Source organism: Capra hircus, chromosome 24, assembly GCF_001704415.2.
Source record: "Capra hircus breed San Clemente chromosome 24, ASM170441v1, whole genome shotgun sequence".
In the NCBI taxonomy this organism is placed as follows: Eukaryota; Metazoa; Chordata; class Mammalia; order Artiodactyla; family Bovidae; genus Capra; species Capra hircus.
In genome coordinates, this window is record NC_030831.1 from 50905265 (window position 1) to 50922119 (window position 16855).

A 16855-nucleotide genomic window follows, 5' to 3' on the forward strand; every position below is an offset into this window, starting at 1 on the left:
TCACCAACTCCTGGAGTTCACCCAGCCTCATATCCATTGAGTCGGTGATGCCATCCAGCCATCTCATCCTCTGTTGTCCCCTTCTCCTCTTGCCCCCAATCCCTCCCAGCATCAGGGTTTTTTCCAGTGAGTCAACTCTTCACATCAGGTGGCCAAAGTATTGGGGTTTCAGCTTCAACATCAGTCCTTCCAATGAACACCCAGGACTGATCTCTTTTAGGATGGACTGCTTTTATCTCCTTGCAGTCCAAGGGACTCTCAAGAGTCTTCTCCAACATCACAGTTCAAAAGCATCAGTTCTTTGGTGCTCAGCTTTCTTCACAGTCCAACTCTCACATCCATTCATGACCACAGGAAAAACCATAGCCTTGACTAGACGGACCTTTGTTGGCAAATTAATGTCTCTGCTTTTGAACATGCTATCTAGGTTGGTCATAACTTTCCTTCCAAGGAGTAAGCGTCTTTTAATTTCATGACTGCAATCACCATCTGCAGTGATTTTGGAGCCCCCCAAAATAAAGTCTGACACTGTTTCTACTGTTTCCCTGAATCCACCTAATCTAATACTCACACTTTAGAGATAAAGTGAAGATGCAATGACTTGCCCAAGGTTACAAGTGAATAGTATAAAATCAAGACTTGATTCTCAAGTCTGGATTCTTTCTACTATAATCTATTGTTTGCATAAGAACCTGAGTATATGTTAAATACAATTAATCTTTTGTAAGATGAGTATTTTGAACACATTTTTGTTAATTTTAAATATGCAGTGCAGGCACTACAAAATTTAAAAGACACAGAGGGTTTACAATGAAAATTCAGTCTCCCGTCCATTACCATCTCTAACCACTAAGTCTCTTCCCTCTTTGATCAGTCTGGAGTTTATTTTAGTATAAGGTGTGAGGTAGGGATCTAACTTTATTTTCTTTCAGATTATGATCCAGTTATCTTAATGCTGATAGGGTATGTTTCCCTAATCTGTGCTTATGTTTTAGAATTTTCATGTTTATTCTTACTTGTTTTTTTTCTTGTGTATGAACTTGAGAATCAGTTCTGAAGTTTAGTTTAGTTTGAGAATCAGTTTAGTTTGCACACTAAAAAAAATGGGACTCTATTAAATTTATAGATTAATTTAAGGGAGATTTGATAGTGTTACACAGTCTGCTGTAGAGCTTCAAAACATATTTTCCTCTCTGATAAAAAGAAACATGGTAAGAGATACTTTTCTTTCTGCCTTTTGAGGTGGGTCTGTGAGGGTGTGGTGGTCACACCTCTAAACATCACATATTACCTCACAGTTTATACTCAAATAAGTGCCAGTTATACTGGCCTCCTTGCTAGTTCTTCAACTCAACTGGCATGTTCTCTCTGCTTGGAACACGTCCTTAGTTCAGATATCTGCATGCCTCACTTACCTCCCTCAGGTGTTTGTGCAAATGTCAACACCTCATTGGGCCTACCCCTGGACTACTCCATTTAAAAATCACTGTTGCCTACATTCCCAGCTCTTCCAATTTTCTATTCTGCTTATCACCTTCTAATATCCTAGGTGATTTTTGTGTATGCTCAGTTGATCAGTCGTGTCTGATTCTTAGCAACCCCATGGACTGTAGCCCACTGGGCTTCTCTGTCCATGGAATTTTCTAGGCAAGAATTCTGGAGTGGGTGCCGTTTCCTTTTCCAGGGGACCTTCCTGACCCAAGGACTGAGCCCAAGTCTCCTGCCTCTCCTGCATTGGCAGGTGGATTCTTTACTGCTGTGCCACCTGGAAAGCCCTTAATTTACTTAATCATTATGCTTATTATTTATTGTCTGTCTTCATTACTAAAGTGTAAGCCTCAAGAGGGCAGAGATTTTTGCCTATTATATTCACTGCCATATTCCAAATGCCTAAAACTGTGCCTGGCATATAGCAAGTGTTCAATAAATATTAATTAAAGTAAAGAAGGTATCTATCTAGTAAGTGATTTTATTAAGACTAGATATTACATTTCTATCAGTATGAAATATTTTTTCAGCTTCTATGGAAATAATAAGACTCTTTTCTCTTTTCATTCCCAGACAAGGTCAATTATATATTGCATTTCCTAATAGTAGACTATCTTTGCATTCCTGAAATCAGTCCCAGTTAGTCATGGAGACCCAGGGATTGAACCCAGGACTCCTGCTTGGCAGGCGGATTTTTTTACCACTGTGCTGCAATGTTTTGAAGAATAGCTGAGTTAATAAAAACATGCTAAGTGCCCATTTGAATGCAGAGTTCCAAAGAAAAGCAAGAAGAGATAAGAAAACCTTCCTCAGTGATCAATGCAAAGAAATAGAGGAAAACAATAGAATGGGAAAGACTAGAGATCTCTTCAAGAAAATTAGAGACACCAAGGGAATATTTCATGCAAAGATGGGCTCAATAAAGGACAGAAATGGTAGGGACCTAACAGAAGCAGAATCTATTAAGAAGAGGTGACAAGAATATGAAGAAGAACTATACAAAAAAGATCTTTATGACCCAGATAACCACGATGGTGTGGTCACTCCCCTAGAGCCAGATGTCCTGGAATGTGAAGCCTTAAGCGGGCCTTAGGAAGCATCACTATGAACAAAGCTAGTGCAGGTGATGGAATTCCAGTTGAGCTATTTCAGATCCCACAAGATGATGCTGTGAAAGTGCTGCACTCAATATGCCAGCAAATTTGGAAAACTCAGCAGTGGCCCCAAGACTGGAAAAAGTCAGTTTTAATTCCAATCGTAAAGAAGGGCAATGCCAAATAATGCTCAAACTACCGCATGATTGCACTTATTTCACATGCTAGCAAAGTAATGCTCAAAATCCTCCAAGCCAGGCTTCAACAGTTCATGAATCATGAGCTTCCAGATGTTCAAGCTGGTTTTAGAAAAGGCAGAGGAACCAGAGATCAAATTGCCAACATCCTCTGGATCATCAAAAAAGCAAGAGAGTTCCAGAAAAACATCTACTTCTGCTTTATTGACTATGCCAAAGCCTTTGACTGTGTGGTCACAACAAACTGGAAAATTCTGAAAGAGGTGGGAATACCAGACCACCTGACCTGCCTCCAGAGAAATCTGTATGCAGGTCAGGAAGTAATAGTTAGAACTGGACATGGAACAACAGACTGTTTCCAAATAGGAAAAGGAGTACGTCAAGGCTGTCTATTGTCACCCAGCTTATTTAACTTATATGCAGAGTACATCATATGAAATGCGGGGCTAGATGAAGCACAAGCTGGAATCAAGATTGCTGGGAGAAATATCAGTAACCTCAGATATGCAGATGACACCACCCTTATGGCAGAAAGTGAAGAAGAACTAAAGAGCCTCTTGATGAAAGTGAAAGTGGAGAGTGAAAAAGTTGGCTTTAAGCTCAATACTCAGAAAACTAAGATCATGGTATCCAGTTCCATCACTTCATGGGAAATAGATGGAGAAACAGTGGAAACAGTGTCAGACTTTATTTTTGGGGGCTCCAAAATCACTGCAGATGGTGACTGCAGCCATGAAATTAAAAGGTGCTTGCTCCTTGGAAGAAAAGCTATAACTGACCTAGATAGCATATTAAAAAGCAGAGACATTACTTTGCCAACAAAGTTCTGTCTAGTCAAAGCTATGGTTTTTCCAGTGGTCATGTATGGAAGTGAGAGTTGGGCTATAAAGAAAGCTGAGTGCCGAAGAATTGATGCTTTTGAATTGCAGTATTGGAGAAGACTCTTGAGAGTCCCTTGGACTGGAGGAGATCCAACCAGTCCATCCTAAAGGAAATCAGTCCTGAATATTCATTGGAAGCACTGACACTGATACTCCAATACTTTGGCCACCTGATGCGAAGAACTGACTCATTTGAAAAGACCCTGATGTTGGGAAAGACTGAAGGCAGGAGGAGAAGGGGACAATAGAGGATGAGATGGTTGGATGGCATCACCAACTGGATGGACATGAATCTGAGCAGGCTCTGGGAGTTAGCGGCGGACAGGGAAGCTTGGTTTGCTGCAGTTCGTGGGGTCACAAAGAGTCGACATGACTGAGTGACTGAAGTGAACTGAAGTGCTTTGAACAGCTCCTGGCATGCAGTAAGCCCTCAATATATAAAGAAGACTGAGCTCTGAAGAACTGAAGCTTTTGAATTGTGGTGATGGAGAAGTTTTTTGAGAGTCCCTTGGACTGCAAGGAGATCAAACCAGTCAATCCTGAGGGAAATCAATCCTGAATATTCACCGGAAGGACTGATGCTGAAATTGAAGCTCCAATACTTTGACTACCTGATGCGAAGAAATCACTGGGAAAAAACCTTGATGCTGGGAAAGATTGAAGGCAGGCGGAGAAGGGGGTGACAGAGGATGAGATGGTTGGATGGCATCACCGGCTCAATGGACATGAGTTTGAGCAAGCTCTGGGAGATAGTGAAGGACAGGGAAGCCTGGTGTGCTGCAGTCCATGGGGTTGCAAAGAGTCAGACATGACTGAGTGAATGAACAGCAACAACAATAGCAGCAACATGCTAGCTATCTTTATTATGACTTTATACCACCTGCTCTGTGCCTGGATTTGTAGAAACAATAAGTATCACACCAATGATAAGTATTATTCCTTAAGTTATTCATGGTCTGTTTGGAGTGTCAGAGAAACAAGTAGACAGTTCTATCTGTGTGCTGGGAATGTGGTTGGAGGTATGCTTGGGGCCATAGGCGGTTCAGGGGAGCCCAGTGTTGGTGCTGAGAACCCTGAGTGATCGGGACCAGGAAAATCCATGTACCCCCATGAAGGAAGAGGGAATGACCCTTGGGGAGGTGAGAAGCTGAGACACTGTGTATTCAAGAACTGTTTGCCTGAAGTGAAGGGTGCGAGGCTGAACTGATGTGAGATGAGGCAGATAAGGCTGGGTCTGGATGTTGGAGGCCTTTGTTGGCCAGAATAAGAGATGATCTGATCTGTATCTTTCTTAAAGTTAAGAAACCCATTTCCCCAAGGTTTAAAGCCTTTTGAGGTATTCTAGAAGGGGAAGCCACATAGTGAAACCAACACATACACGCATGAATGAGTGAGTAAACAAACGCTTAAAAATCTCACTTTAATGGGAGAACGATGAATTGACCTGAGTTTCCTGAGAGCGGTGGCTCTCAGCTGGGTGAGTCTGTCCTCCCTGGGGACATTACTCAGTGTCAAGAGACATGCTTGGTTGTTGTAATCGGGGTGGGAAGTGCTACTGGCACATAGTGGATCCGAGCCAGGGATGTTGCTAAAAGTTCAAGGACATACGCAGGACAGTCCCCAACGACACAAAACCACCAGGTCCAAAGTGTCAATAACGCTGATACTGAGAAACCTTGCTTAAAACCTGAGGAATAAAGCTGGAGGAGAAGGAGGTCCTCAGCACCTTCCTGCATACCTTTAATAACATGGCAAGTATTTTGGAACTCATTGCACAGGCCATTAGGAAGCTAATGAAGGTTTCTGAGTAGAGAGCGATGGTGAAGGTTGTGCTCTGGAGGATTAATGTCTGTGTGGAGGGAACTCAAGGATTTCAGCACACTTAGGTGTACTGATTATTTTGAGCTGAAGGTACTTGAAAAAACATCAAGTGCAGGGAGAGGTTTGCTCTGAACTCCTCTTAGCTTCCTCAAGACAGATCCTCCAAGAGACTCAATAGTGATAGATCCCCTGCGGGGAGTTTTGTCCTCCAGGGAAGGCTGAGTCATTGCAAGAGAGGAAACAAGAAGTTGAGGCCACACCTAGACAAACTTTATCCCAAACTGCCACACTTCCCATCATGCAGAGCAAACAGAAGGGGGAGAAGTAGAAACAGGGAGAGATTTCCTTTTCTTCGGCTCCAAAATCACTGCGGACGGTGATTGCAGCCGTGAAATTAAGAGACACTTGCTCCTTGGAAGAAAAGCTATGACAAACTTAGACAGCATACTAAAAAGCAGAGACATTATTTTCCAACAAAGGTCTGTCTAGTCAAAGTTATGGTCTTTCTAGTAGTCATGTATAAATGTGAGCACTGGACCATTAACAAGGCTGAGCACCAAAGAATTGGTGCTTTTGAGTGGCAGTGCTGGAGAAGACTCTTGAGAGTCCTTTGGACTGCAAGGAGAGCAAACCAGTCAATGCTAAAGGAAATTAACCTTGAATATTCACGGGAAGGACTGATGCTGAAGCTGAGGCTCCATTACTTTGGCCACCTGATGTGAAGAGCCAACTCATTGGAGAAAACCTTGATGCTGGGAAAGATGGAGGGCAGGAGGAGAAGGGGGTGGCAGAGGATGAGATAGTTGGATGGCGTCATTGACTCAATGGACATGAGTTTGAGTCAACTCTGGGAGATAGTGAAGGATAGAGAAGCCTGGCATGCTGCAGTCCGTGGGGTCACAGAGAACTGGACATGACTTAGCAACTGAATAAAGACAACAATCACACCTCTCATCTATTCTCCGATGGGCTCATTTATCTTTCTTAAACATCATTTGCTCTCCTTTAAATTGCCTGCATTCTCCCTCCCCTTTTGCTATTAAGATGATATAAAGCTCTTGAATCTCACTGCTTCTTTGAATATTCACTCTCCCCCTCCCCGTGATGTCCTTATGCACATAATATTAAGAATTAATATATTTGTATCTTTTTCTCCTGTTAGTCTGCCTGTTGTCAGTTTATTTAGTAGATCCCCCTAATGAAACTAGCAGGATCAAGGGAAAGCCTTTCCTCCCATACAGGACACCAGAGGGTAGGAGGGATCAGAGGCAGAGAATCATGTAGGAGGTTATTGAGATTGTTAAGACTCTAATGGTAAATCTAAGTGCTTGGGAGAAAATGGAGAGGAAAATAATGAAAATTGATGGACATTAAAAAAAAAACTTGGAAAGGAAATTACTGTGGGAGAAGAGAATGCACTTCTTTTAAAGAAAACATTAATTTTAAGGTTAACAGTGCAATTCATGCAGAAATATCTCATATGCAAAGAGTTGTGTCAACTGAAAAAACAACAGAACTGCACACCCTAAAGCTGAGAATTAGGCTTAGAAAGATATTTATTTATTTATCTTTGGCTGCACTGGGTCTTCATTGCTGTGCTTGGGCTTTCTCTAGCTGTAGCGAACAGAGGTACTCTCCAGTTGGTGTGTCTGGGCTTCTCACGGCTGTGGCTTCTCTTATTGCAGAGCACAGGCTCTGGGCTAGTAGTTGGGGTGTATGCACTTAGTTGCCCCGTGGTATATGGGATCTTGCTGGACCAGGGATTGAACTCATGCCCCTTGCTTTGGCAGGCAGATAATTCTCAACCGCTGGACTACCAGGGTACTCCAGGAATTGTGTTTTATTTAGGACACTGTCTGAAGACTTAAGCCCAGGTGGCCATCTCTCCAGTAGCTTTGAGGGACTGCTCCAAAGAGTAAGGGAGAAATCAGAATATATGGGAATTTTTGCAACAAAAACCAGGTAGTTGGAATATCGAAAGATTACTGTTAATGAAAGAAAAGCCAGATATTTCAAGTCAATGATTTTAGCACTTTCTTATGTATGCGAAGATGCATGCATCTGGGTTCATTGAGATTATTCCTCTGATAGGCATCTAAACTATTTGGACCAGTATTCTGTTTTGTCTGTCCTGAATCTCCTGGGGGCTTCACAGTGGTGGGGGAGGGCTGAGGCTACAGTGGCTGAGGGTCTGATGGCAGCAGCCTCTTTCGCGTCTAGATATGGCAGGTGACATTCTCATCTTTAGATATGTGCTTAGAAAGAAGCTTATAGGAGTCATCATCAGGCTAGAAGTGACCAGCAAAATAGCAAAGGGCTAATTTCTTTGGGTGGAAAGGGGTGGCAAGAGAAAAGCAGTAGCCTGAGAACTGAAGGCAATTCACGATGTCTCTTCTCTTTCCCTGTTTTGCTTATTTTTCCCTTAAAGCCCCCGTTTCTCACCAGTGCTGTAAATGAGAAGAATGGAGACAGGTGCTATTTCCAGCTAGCCTGACTCTACTGGTATTCAAGATCCTTAAGTGACTGTTCATTACATTGATTAGCCAGGTGTTTCCTGGAAGGTTGACTCCCATCTGAGGACTTATCACTGAAAATTAGCCTGATCTTCAATGTTTCTAGTTACTTTGGTCCTCCTCCAGTCTAGACGGCAGATTTGTATTCACAAACGGAACGTGGCCTGGATCCTTTCCTTTCCCACTGTGTGCGCCAGCATGCCTGAGGTGCTGGCATTCTGTAGATTGTATTTTTTTTTTTTTTTTGCTTTATAAGTCCAGTTACCTTGGAGTTTATTTAAACTAAGAGAAAAAGGTCAAAATGTTTGCATGCAATACATACTTGATTCTTTAAATAACAATTATTGTGACAAGTAACAGACATTATTAAGGAATGCTGCACTTGTGATCCATACAGAACACCAGCATTTTAAGTTGTGTACAATTGAAAGAAATGTCCTGAACACTTTTCGAAATACTGTAATAGCCAATACATAGAGGCGTGCCTTAGGTGGCCACAGGAATGCAGTTTAGAAAATAAAAAAAAAATCACCCTGGAACTGCTTAATTTCTTCAAAACCACTGAGCAAGAAAAGCAACATTGAACTTCCATACTGATTTTACATTACGTCTATACAGTACCTTGACTTAAATCCAAGAGTAAAAGTTAAGACTCTCCTCCTCTATTTTTGGTAAACAACTGCATGGTAAACTTGGATGATTTTTTTTCCCCTGGATTTTACCTGTGAGTGGCCTTTTTAGTTTTTTATTTAAAAGAGGGCAGGTTTGGCACTTTTATACTAATGTCACCAATGTCAATATTTCTTGGGATCTCAGGAAGATTCATATTCTTTACAGCTGATACAGCATGGGCTGGAGCTCCTGCTAAGCAAGCCTCAGACTTCTCCAGTTTATTTTATGCATCAATTTGTGTAACAATCTCATTCATGTTGGTCTCCAATACCATTCTCCCATCACTATTTCTGCAAGAGTATTGTGAACCTTGTCTACATGGAAAGTTAAATCCAGTTCACAGACGTTTTCAAAACACTTGTCTAATGTTTCCGCAAATACTTGAGTTAGATCTAAAATGCCAAGTTCACTTTCTGAAGAATCCACACAGAAGACAGAATATAATGTTGCATAATGTCTATAAATCAGTTTGTTGTCAGATCCTCCGATTAATAATCCTCCTTCTAGGAAATTGCAAACATTTTCATCTTTTTAAGATATCAAATGGAATGTCTCCCTGATGATTTGCTGTTGTGTATCTTCACTCTGTGATTCCGAGTCAGGGTTGGGTTGGGTTCTCCCCTACCCCTGCTCTGGCGCCTCTCTAGAGATGCTCTGTAGATTGTATATTTTAAAATCTTATTTGACCATGTCCCACGGCCTGGAGGACCTTAGTTCCCTGACCACGGATTGAACCTCCCTCTTAGACAGTGAAAACATGGAGTCTTCTTAACCACTGGACCACCAAGGAATTCTTTTGAATCTTGGTTACTGCTTCCCTGTGGTATCTGCTGTGTCTCACCAGTATTTTCCTCTCCCACAGAGCATATTAACCACAGAATTCTACAGTCTCTGCAAATCAAAAACTTGATCTGGGTGGACAGCAATGCAAGGAGGAAGGAAAGGGTATTAAGGAAAATAAAAAGACAAGTGTATTTGGTTAAAAAAAGAGTGAGTAAGTGAATGATAGTCTCTCAGCTGTGTCTGACTCTTTGCAACACCACGGACTGTAGCCTTGCAGGCTCTTCTATCCATGGAATTCTCCAGGCAAGGATATTGGAGTGGGTTGCCATTTCCTTCTTCATAAAAAAGGAGCAAAGCCATTAAAATGACTTTTTTAGTCAAGAATTACACAGAACCTAAAGAAGAAAGGACATCTCACCATCTGTGACAGTATGGATGAACCTGGAGGATGTTATGCTAAGTGAAATAAGACAAACACGGAAAGACAAATATGTATGCTCTCACTTATAGGTGGAATACGAGGTAGTTAAACTCACAGAAGCAGAGCAGAGTGGTCATCACCAGGGGCTCGGTGCAGGGGGAAACGGGAAGGTGATGGTCAAAGGGTACCAAGTGTCTCTATTTTAACGGCTGTCACTTATTTACTCAAAATTTAGTTTTCTTGTTTAAAAAATTCTTTCTGAGAAACCAGTGAACAACTTTCTGTGTAGATCATTTTACACATATGTAACAAGTACCACTGGAGAAGGCAATGGCACCCCACTCCAGTACTCTTGCCTGGGAAATCCCATGGATGGAGGAGCCTGGTGGGCTGCAGTCCATGGGGTCGCTAAGAGTCGGACATGACTGAGCGACTTCACATTCCCTTTTCACTTTCACGCATTAGAGAAGGAAATGGCAACCCACTCCAGTGTTCTTGCCTGGAAAATCCCAGGGACGGGGGAGCCTGGTGGGCTGCCACCTATGGGGTCGCACAGGGTCGGACACAACTGAAGCGACTTAGCAGCAGCAGCAGCAGCAGCAGCAACAAGTACCACTAGAGAATACATTCCTAAAAAAAGAATTTGCTGGGTCCAAGGGTGTGTGCATTTGTATTTTTGATAGTACAAACAATCTTCCGTAGAGATATACTCAGATTAACTTCCCACAATGTACAGGGTGGTTCTCATGTTTAAACTTATTTTTTGTCCTTCTGATGGAGAAATCATAGTTTGTTGAACTTTTCTTTTTACAGTGTGACTGAACATTTTTTCATATGTTCAAGAGACATTTTAAGACATTTATGACATTCTTGGACTTTCCTGGTGGTTCAGTGGCTAAGACTCTGAGTTCCCACTGCAGGGGGCTCAGGTTTGATTCCTGGTGGGGGACCTAGTTCCCACAGACCACAATAAAGAGTTCGCATGCCACAACTAAAAATCCTTCATGCTACAACAAAGATCAAAGATGCTGCTTGCCACAACTAAGGCCCGGTGCAGCCAAATAAATAATTTACAAAAAAACCTTTGTAAAAAAATTCACATTCTTAATGCTCCCCAGTCTTGGGAATCCTTGGCAAGATCCAGTTTGTCCATAGGTCAGCTGAGTCAGTAGCTTCCTCCTGTTGGGCTTTCCTTCCTCTTGATGATGTTTACTGAGCCGATGGGCCACACGTTCCCTCTTCCTGTGGCTCTGAAAGAGCTCTCCCTGCACAGAGGGTATCTTGGCCTCCCCTGGCCTTTCTACCATCCTCTGCTGATGCAGTCTCTTCTCCCTCACTAGCATCACCTGCCTCAGACGGCCGATCTGTGGACACCACAGTCGCAGCCCAGTCTTGGCCTCTGCTGCACTAACCCAACCTTTACCTCTGACTTTCTTGGCTGCCTGTTGTCACCCAGGCCCATCTGGAGTCCATTCTTTCCTAGCCTGACTCCGGTCACCTACTCTCAATGCAACTGATGCTCTGAATAGCTCCCCGTAGTGATGACCTCTATCCCTTCTTTGAGAATATGCTATATCTACCCAGCACTGTTGTCTTGGTCAGTCCCTGCTATAACAAAATACCATAGACCAGGTAGCTTATAAATGACCAAAGTTTATTTCTCACAATTCTAGAAGCTGGAAAAATCCAAGATCAGGTCCCAACTGATTTGGGGTCTGCCAAGGGCCCATTTCCCGGTTCACAGATGGCTGTCTTTCCCTTGAGTCCTCACACGGCAGAAACGGTAAAGGAGGTCTCTGAAGTCTCTTTGTGAGCCCATGAACTATAGTCTGCCAGGCTCCTCTGTCCACGGGATTCTCCAGGCAAGAATACTGGAGTGGGTTGCTGTTTCCGTTTCCAGGGGATCCTCCCAATCCAGGGATCAAACCCTGGTCTCCTGCATTGCAGGCAGATTCTTTACTGTCTGAGCCACCAGGACCCTTTATGAAGGCACTAATCCCAATTATGAGGGCTCCATCCTTATTACCTATTCTCCTCCAAAGTCTTCACCTCCTAATACCAGCTCATTGGTGATTAGGTTTCAACATGTGAATTTTGGTGGTAGACAGGGTTGGGATGGACACACATATTTAATCTATAGCAATTGTGCTGAGTGTTAAGTGTTTTGCAGGAATTCTCTAAGTGTGTGTGTGTGTGTGTGACTCAGTCCTATCTGACTCTTTGCGACCCCAGGACTGTAGCCCTCTAGGCTCCTCTGTCCATGAAATTCTCCAGGCAGGAATACTGGAATGAGTTTGCCATTCCCTTTGCCTGAAGATCTTCCTGACCCAGGCATCGAACCCACATTTCCTGCATTACAAGCGGATTCTGTACCCCCTGAGCTACCAGGGAAGCCCCCTTTAAGTCTTTACAAAAACTCCATTTTAAGGAGGAGGAAACTGAAGCTCAGAGAAGGTACATAAACTCCTCAAGGGCAACAGGTGGAGATGGAGGAAGATTGAGGAGGGCGCTGGAGGAGTGAGAACTCTGTCTCCCCTTTGCTTTAAAGTTCATGCTGTCCATTGCCCCAGGGGTGGTGCTAACCAGACCTTGACTTCTGGGGTTTGCACATGATTGCTTTCTGGGGCTTGCCACTGTGTCTCTCCAGTTCATGTACACCTTTCTCTCTCTCAGTCTATTAAAAAATGTCTTCCTCTGCAAACTGGCCTGATCTATTTTCAGGGGGATGAGTGGGAGGGGAGAAACCACTGCATGGGCCCCTAGCACAGGGACTGTAGCCCAGAATGACTCAGGTCTTGAGGTTTACCCTTCAGACTTCCTCTTCCCAAGGTACCTACGTGCTGGGGTCGAAGGTTGAGGAGGGAGTGGAGAAGGATGGGGAAGGGTGTCGCATCGTAGAGAACCCTTCATTCCATTCTGCACTCACTCCCTCTCGTGCCTGGGCTGGCGTGCCCCTCCTTCCCAGATGCCTCGCTCCCTCACCGGGGATTATTCTCTCAGGAGCCGCTTTATTCTCCTTGCAATCAATCTGGCGTCTGTCAGGCAACCCAGGGCATCAGATCCATGCATAGGTACGTCGCTTATACCATGTGGTCCCAAAAGGCCTCCTCACCTCCAAAGGTTCTATCAAGTCAGGGGCTGCCCCTAGATCATTGTTTAAGGGTCTCTGAACCTTGCAGTGCAGAAGAGGCTCACTCTGTGATGAACATTCTGAAAGGCCAGCTATACATACAGATATCCTGGGCCTTAACCATGGCTCCATCAGACCCTCCTTAACATAATCTGCCCCTTCCTCCAAGCCTTGTTCCATGGTCTTGCCTGGACAATGGACCAGTCTGTTACAATTGAATTAACTTTCGCTTGTATTTCTGTCTTTGGTCTCTTAGTATCACTGTTTCCTTTCTTTACTTTTTTTAAATTTCATTTTATTTTTATTTATTGTTGATTTATAACACTGTGGTGGTTTCAGGTGTACAACTTCAGATTCTTTTCCATTGTAGGTTATTACAAGATATTGAATGTAGTTGCTTCTGCTATATGGTAGGTCCTTGTTGTTTATCTATTTTATATATAGTAGTGTGTTTCTGTTAATCCCATAATCCTAATTTACCCCCCTCCTTGCCTTTTCCCTTTGGTGACCATAAGTTTGTTTTCTATGTCTGTGAGTCTGTTTTTGTTTTGTAAATAAGTTGATTTGTATTTTAAGATTTCTCACGTAAGTGATAACATGTGTTGGTCTTCCTCCACTGGACGTGGCTGACTTAGTATGGTAACCTCTAGGTCCATCCAACACAGTCTCTTAATTGTCCATCTGCTCTCAGTGCCACTGCCTTGGGCAGCTGCTACTTCACTGGCTCATTGCAAAAAGCTGGATTCAAACCCTTCTTTCCCAGTGCCCTTCTCAGACAAACACACACACACACACACCCTTGAAAGATCCAAGACTTTTGGAGACAAAAAGTCCTTTCCCATAGAAGCTTTATTTTGTAACTTGTGGCACCAACAGTCTGGCTGGAAATGAGGTGCTGTGGAGGAGCTGGGTCTAGCGGATGGACGCAAGGTGGGAGCAGTGACCTTGGGGGCTCGATAGCCAGCTTCTACTCTGCTCACTTGAGTTCTTCAGGGAAATCACTTTGCTCTCAGAGCCTCATGTTTTCTCATCTGTAAATGATGGGACTGGACTTGCTGGTCTCTGGACTTGCGAAAAGAGAGGGAGACTGTTGTCAGTCTTCATGAGAGCAGGTTAGCAGGGGTACCAACTTCCAGCCACAGAGGGAAGAGAATGCATCTTTTCCTTACACAGTCTAGCCCAGGCTCTCAGTCTTGGCCTTATTGACATTTTGGACCAGATAATTCTTTGTTGTAGGGGGCTGCGGTTCCTGTGTATTGTAGAATGTTTTACAGCACCCCCAACCCATATCAGTAGAATCCCCTCTCTAGCTGTGACAATCAAAAAATATTTTCAGACATTGCCAAATATCCCATAGGATCGGGTCAAGATCCCTTCCAGGTGAGAACTACTGGTCTACCTTATGCAAGTCTTCCCTGGTTGGCTCAGGCGGTAAAGAATCTGCCTGCCATTGAAGACCCAGGTTCAATCCTTGAATCGGGAAGATCCCCTGGAGAAGGGAATGGCAATCCACTCCAGTATTCTTTCCTGGAAAATTCTATGGGCAGAGGGGCCTGGCGGTCTACAGTCCATGTGATTTCAAAAAGAGTTGGACATGACTGAGAGGCTAACACTTTCACTCTCACCCTATGCAACTTGTATAGATTTTCTTCCTGGAATAAAGTCTTTCTTCCAAGAGAGCCAGAGTGTAGACCACAAAGGGTACTACTGCCTTCCTCTGTAGGTTGTAACCGGAGGGCTGTGGACACTGATCACAGCAAGTTTAGTTGTGGTGGGCTTATTTTCATTTCTCTGTATTTGCTCTGATCTTAAGCATCTTTACACTGGCTACCTGGAAAGCAGTGGTGTCTAATGAGTGTTTGAAGCTCTGAAAGAGATGAATGTTGGCCCACAGGAAATATGTTTCCTCTAAATTCTTTTTTTTTAATTTTGGAGAGACAAGGAGACTGTAAACTGACTCTAAGAAGTTTATCTTAGTTGACACTCCAAAACATCTAACCATTGCTCTAGGCTGCCTGTGATAAGATAGGAGAGCCTTCACTTTGAGGGGCCTGAGTGCTGGATGGGGCTGGTCAGACAGAGCATTAGCCACAGAGCAGCAGGATTTTGAAGCTGTGTTCAACAATGGAAGCCAATGTAACCAACCCACAGACGTAGGTCACCACAGAGGGCAGACCTATGAACCAGGAGGAAATCAGTTTGCTCCTCCGGGTGAGGGGAGGTGGGAATCACTCAACGCAACCTAAACAGATCCAGCTTCCAAAGGGTTCCAAGAAACACCACCCTCATGGGATGCAGGTAAACTGTGGGACTGGCCCCCATCCCTGCACACAGCGTGCCTGTCAAGAGATCTGAGGTCAGGCTGCCCTTCCGGGGTCAGCCTTGAGGGAGAAGGGGCTGGGAGGAGACTTCATGCCAAGGTCAAGTGCAGCCTGAGGGGTGAGTCGGGAGGCTGGTGGGGAAGATACCAGATCTGGCTGTGAAGCCCAGTCCTCTTTCCTTTGGAGTTACTGGTTCTCTAGGGGAACTACATATATTTTCAGCAAGAGCTCACAGTACCATCCCATCTGCATTCATCTGGTTCTTCCCTTAGTAATTTCTCCTCCTTCCCCAAATTCTCACCCCAGACCTGCAGCCAGTCTGGTTTGTGATTCCCCCGGGCTGACATTGCAGGTCAAGAGGAGATGGGGGTGGCAGTGTCTGCATATACAGATGCTAGGAGTATTAGAAGTGGGGCGTTTCTGTACCTTTTATTCCCTCATTTGCCTCCCACTCAGTGTCTGTACCTCATTTGTAAGAACTACTATTTTGAACTCTGGATTTTTCCTATAGCACTGCTCTCCCCACTTACCTGAACCCCTTTTTTTTTTTTTTTTACATTTCTTTTGGCCATGCTGCGTGGTGTGTGGGACCTCAGCTCCCCTGAGCAGGGATCGAACCTGTGCCCCTGAACCCATGTCCCTTGTATTGGCAGCAAGGAGTTTTAACTACTGGACCACCAGGGAAGTCCCCACCTCCTCGAACTTCTGATTGTCCTTTAAAGCTTAATTCAAGGCTACCTCCTCAGGAGAGACTTCCTGTCACCTCAGTCCGACTTGGAGTCCCTCATGTATGCTCCTATGACATCAGCACTCCATCTTTGAAGTCTGGTCCTCTTTACTCTGTGTCTGTTTTCATGCTTGTCTTTCTTCACCATTTGCTGGACTCCTTAAAGACAGAAATTAAATTTTCTCTGTATGCTTTAGACATTTCAGCATTGGCCCTAATTTATTAATAAATAGTCCTACTATTTATTCGGTAGGCTATAAACAAGTATCTGTTGACCAAATCAATAATTTAGAAAGCCTATCAGAATTCCTGGGTGAAGTTTTCAAAATATACATTGCTAGATCCACCCCTGGACATACAAATCCTCCAGGTCTGGACTGGGGTTCGTGGATCTGCCTTTTGAAAAAGCCTCATAATCATTTTGAGGTTCACTCATGGTTAAAAAGCACAGACTTCATTAGATATATTCTACTCACTCTGAAGCTAGAGGGGGAAAGGACTTGTCTAATATCACGCGGAATTGAACTAAGTACCCAAATATCCCTATCAGCAATTATGCCCTTTCTTCTACTTTCTAAAAAAAAAAAAAAAAGAAAATAGAAATGTGTTAGGAAGAAGAGATTTGATGTGAGGCAGAAACAAAATATCGGGATGAGATGAAAGTTCTCTGGCTCTTCAACAACAATAATTACCATTAATGATAATAAACCCCATTGTGGAAGGAGGGATAGACATTACTAATGATGCAGCAGATGTTTGGGAGAAAAACTGCAGCACCGCTCAGCTGGTGACAGTCAGGGGAATGAT

The 16855-nt window shown here is 43.6% G+C and overlaps 1 pseudogene; it reads right to left on the reverse strand.

Annotated features, from left to right (window-relative positions):
- LOC102184862 overlaps nt 8572–16855 on the reverse strand; it is a 165920-nt pseudogene continuing 157636 nt past the window's right edge.